Source organism: Limulus polyphemus, unplaced genomic scaffold (genome assembly GCF_000517525.1).
Source record: "Limulus polyphemus unplaced genomic scaffold, Limulus_polyphemus-2.1.2 Scaffold3621, whole genome shotgun sequence".
In the NCBI taxonomy this organism is placed as follows: domain Eukaryota; kingdom Metazoa; phylum Arthropoda; class Merostomata; order Xiphosura; family Limulidae; genus Limulus; species Limulus polyphemus.
Window position 1 is genome coordinate 80,462 of NW_013669231.1, and position 5,194 is coordinate 85,655.

General features: G+C 28.8%; 1 long non-coding RNA gene across 1 annotated transcript in view; it reads right to left on the reverse strand.

Moving 5' to 3' along the window:
- LOC111088366 overlaps nt 1–5,194 on the reverse strand; it is an 83,709-nt gene that overhangs the window by 76,067 nt on the left and 2,448 nt on the right. The window contains exon 2 of the long non-coding RNA XR_002612901.1: nt 4,201–4,422. This is a non-coding gene — a long non-coding RNA (uncharacterized LOC111088366). The remainder of the gene's footprint in view (nt 1–4,200; nt 4,423–5,194) is intronic.

Consider the following 5,194-nt stretch of genomic DNA (forward strand, 5'->3'; position numbering starts at 1 on the left):
CCTTATTCAGAACCTGAGTGTTGGTCTTAAACCGTAGTCTATACACTTAAACACGCGTGCTTCATACAGCCTTATTCACACGAAGGTTTTGATTTTCCTTGGTGTACACTTACACGTATATAAGAGGTTAAATTTTTAAGCTTTAAAACAATTCTCTTTCTCTCTCTCTCTCTATTCTTTCTCTTTTTTTTACGTAGAATTTCTAAACTTTTCGTTTTCCAACTCACTTCCAATCGAGTAGAAATTACGTGTGTGGTTTCTACATTTACATGTTTGTATGGCATTTTCATCTGACAAAACAAATTTTACCATCTCAAAACCAAAGCTAACAATTTGTTTATGTACTAGTCCAAAACATAAGCAAATGGGTTTTTGGTTTAGTTGTTTTAGCCCAAAGCTATCTTGTGTCCACTGTGGGAAATCGAACCCCGAATTTTGGCATTGTAAGTCTACAGACTTATCACTGTCCCACTAGAGGACAAATGGGTTTTTGGTTTGGTTGTTTTAGCCCAAAGCCACATTGGGCTACAGACTTACCACTGTCCCATCAGGGGACAAATGGGTTTTTGGTTTGGTTGTTTAAGCCCAAAGCCATATTGGGCTACAGACTTACCACTGTTCCACCAGGGGACAAATGGGTTTTTGGTTTGGTTGTTTTAGCCCAAAGCCACATTAGGCTACAGACTTACCACTGTCCCACTAGGGGACAAATGGGTTTTAAACATGCAAGTGAAAGAGTAAAGACTAAAAGTACCCCATGCAAGGGTTTATTTCACATTGAAGGTCCAGTATACTTGTGTAACGTCTAAAAAAATAAAGAACACTTTTATATCAAAATTGTTTTAGAGCACTTATGTGCAATGTCCCCATATAATTATCATATTTATTTCATAACAGATTTTAAAATTCTATTTCACATCACGTATATGAATATGGAAATAACATAGTTTAAATATATCATGAACCACTACACTACACTCTTTATTTTGATATACTGCATGCAGAAATATGTATACTATTCTATAATATGAAACATCCATACTTCTAATGCAGAAGTCCTTTAACTAAAAATTGCTAACAGACAATAACAAGCTGAACAACAAGAGCTGCTTATGTTTTCAGAAATTCCCTTTTACTGGGACAGACTGATGTCACAAAACAATTAAAAGGAAGTGAAGTTTACGACTGATAAAACAGTAAAAAATACAAGGATCTTTACCACATTTCTATTTACATCTTAAATCTTCAAGTCCACATCTTGGAAAACCTCAGAGTAAATATGTTCATAATTATCTTAATTTTCAACACATAACTTTGGAATCAAACTACTTTGCACAAAGTAACAGACTTAAGATAAGACCCAAAACTCGGGGGCTTTCAAACAGTTCACTATTATTCTCATAAAGAAAGTGCTCGAATTTTGGGTCTTATTTTACGTCTATTACACTTTATATGTGATCCTATGTGCCGACTCTTTTATCAAAATTGCACAAAGTAAAGTACTATACTTCAATCATACCTAATTTACTTTGAAACACATCATAACATTCTTCAAGAAGTAACAACTACTTAACTTATATCTAATAATGATGTATTCATTATTTTTAAGGACAAAATGATGTCCAAAAACTATCATAGCTGAAAATTAAATATAGAAGTAAATTTAATGAATAAGACCAACAGTTTTAAAAAATTACACTTTGTTAAAAGATTAATGCTGCAAAACCAAAGCATTCATCTATAACAGAACCAGCACTTGGCTAAATATTAACCTAAACTTAACCCTATTTCTATGACAGTAGTATCAATTTTAAATTACCCAGACTTAGTAACTAAACAAGAATTTGTTTATATCTGACAATAATCTGTCACCTCATGAAAACAAATTGTAAGAATAATTTGACATATACTGTAGAACAGCAACAACAAAAAAAAAATGTTAGCTTGTCATATGTGGGAATTTTGTATTCTATACATAAATATACAATTGAATTGACAAAAAATGAATTGAGAAAAAATTATACTTGACAAGAGCCTGACTTTTGTATTATACACTTTGTCACAGATGTCAGGGAAGAATAAATAGGTACATTCTCTCCACTCTGCGAAATATCTAGGTAATTTTTGATAATTATCAAAGACAATTTTTTTTTATTTTGCTAACTATTTATATAAGCAATTTGATAGACATTGATTCAAGATATTATTAAATAATAAACACAGAATCTGTAAACACCAATCAGGAATTTCAAATGAGGTTAATAATCATATTAAAAACAAAACGTTTTGCTTTGGCTTGCATTTCTGAAAACTTATGATGTCAACGAAACTTTATTCAATTACAATTTTAATCTTAAAAAAAGGAAAATTGAAGGTAGTCTACACTAGCATTATATTTGTAATTACCTGTCACTATCCAAAAACCAGATCAAATTGAGTTTAATAAAGAAAAATCAACGAACAATGGTTCAAATATATCTAAAAATACTTTCATCCACCTGCCACCTTACATTTTTTTTGTCGAGATTTTGTTTCCATGGAGAGCTTTTTTTTTTTTTTATAAGATGTTGTACATTCTTTGTGGTAATTTCCCATACTTTATTACCATGGATACCCCCCTCCAATCCTTGTTTTACTTAAATAAATTTCTTTATATTTTCTTGTTTTCAGAAACCTGTTTAGGTCATTGTTCTATAATGGAATTTCTTGGAAAAACACACGAGGGAGTACTGTTTCACTATAAAAATTAAGAACAAACTGTAGATGTATATAAGTATTACTGTTCCATACAGTGTGGTAGCATCGTAGAACTATAAATAACGAACCACATACTCCTCCACATGTATCTCAACATTACTACCCCTGTTAGTCTACCGAATCCGTCAATACACGTGTTTATTCAAAATAAATATAAATTCAAACTCCACATCAAAACATTTTATATACTCTTGAATGAGTATTCTTTATGGACCTATCACAGAAAAAAAATACACAAACCTTAATTGAAAACATAATATATATTTAACTACAAAACTAATTTCATCAAAATATACACTAACATTCAGTTTAATGCCTTCTTATTCAATTCTATTTGAAGGGTCTCTTACGATTACATCAGAATTTTTAAACATTTTAAAACAGTAAGACACTATCTGTTGCATTTCTTTTACAAATCTTATGGTACTGTGCTTTAGTTTATCATTTAAGATATTTAACTGTTTAAAAATGTTAACCAGGAAGGGCAAATATTTGTTAAAATAAATATGTATTTTTTACTTGAATCAGATAATATTCACAAAATCTAAAGATTATAAAAATTGTAAGATCATACTTATTAAATACTTCTTTAGTACACCAATTTCTATAATCAATAAATTGTTTGTAAATTATATACAAGTTTATTTTTCACCATTTTGGTGTCTTTTATAAGACTAATAACTAATAAACACAAACTGTGAAACTGATACAGTTGTATCGCATTTCATATGCTGACAAGATAATGTATATTGTTTACGAGAGAAAATTTACACAAAAAAATTTCTTTTAATAGTTACATACTTATTTCTCAATATTCAAAATCCACAAAAAACTGACAGTTTTATAACTGTTTTAATCACCATTTGGTAAACCTACAATCATGATGAAATATTATCTGTCCAAATATAAGATATTTTAAGTTATTTGGTTATTAAAATATATATAAGGATATTTCAGTAATGCCTACAAATATAAACATTTTAATGCATTCTTTCTTTCTTTACATTAATAGCATACAAAAAATATATAATTCACTTTCTGCACAAAATCTTCTATCAAAATACCCAATTTTTGTTTGTCAAAATATTATTTTAGTTGTTTGATATTCAACTAATGAAATTATACTGAAATAATTCATGTGTGTGTAATGATTGAATTATCACCTAATACACAACAATCTATGAATATATTGAAGTTTATTTTAATTTATTCTGTAACCTCAGTGTATCAAAACCAAGGAAGCATGTCAATGTGTAATAATTGTAAACATATTATCATTTCTAAAAAGATATTATACAACCATTTTCCTTTCAATAGGTCAGTTTATACACGAGTTAGTAAAACAAAATTCAATACAGTGTATTCCTTAAGATAAATTTATAATCAACATCAATTAGGCATAAATTAAATATTAAATCACCTGTACACGTGTAGACTTCTTACCTGAATCCAGCAAACTTTTCCTTCAATAAAGATGCATGTGTTTTCTTCTTTTCAGCAACTACAGAAGTTTCTGAACAAACATCTTGTGTAGTGGGACTATCACCAACAGGGTCAGGGCTCTGTGGTTTATATCTTTGATCTTGGTTTTGATTCATTTTGCCAGTTAAAAAAAAAAGAGATTCTTTGCAACTGGAGATTTTTAAACACACATCAATCTGATGTCTGGAAAAGAAAATAACGCTTCTAAGAACTGTGATCACAAATAATGTGGTTTGTTATTATTTCAAAAAACAAGTCCACGTGTATGACATAAGTACTAAAACAATAAAATATATATAATCTTTTTAACTTTTAAATATATCAAACTGAGACATTGCATGCCAAATAACAATCATTTATTTGAAACTTAAAGACAATGAAACTTCAGTAATAAAACTTTTCACTAGAAAGACCAACCAAATTAAATTTTTTGTTTTCTATTATACTTGTTTTAACATATAATTATAACAATTCACTAAAATTTAATCTGGGATCTAATACTCCATCATAATTGAAGTAATAAAATGTAATTACAGAAGTACAGACAAAATAAGAATGCATGAACAAATAAATATATGAAATTAAAACTTTAATGTGAAAATAATGCTTAGAACTATTTACGAGACCACTACTGAAAACAAAAACATGAAACAGAAATGTTTAAAAGACAGAAAAATAAAATTTAGGTATGTTTATCAATAAAAATGTCATGTAAGACAATCTAATATTTTAAGATGAACAAATTTTAACAAATAAAAGAATAAGCAGTAGTTATAATATCCTAATGGTTCAGAAGGAACTGACTGCCAAAAATGTTGGTATTGTATATACTAATAACACAAAACTTTAATATCATGAACTTAAACACTAATAAATAAATATCACAAGTTTAAATCCTAGGCTGTACTTCTGGATGGAATGTGTGTGTGTGTGTGTGTGTGTGTGTGTGTGTGTG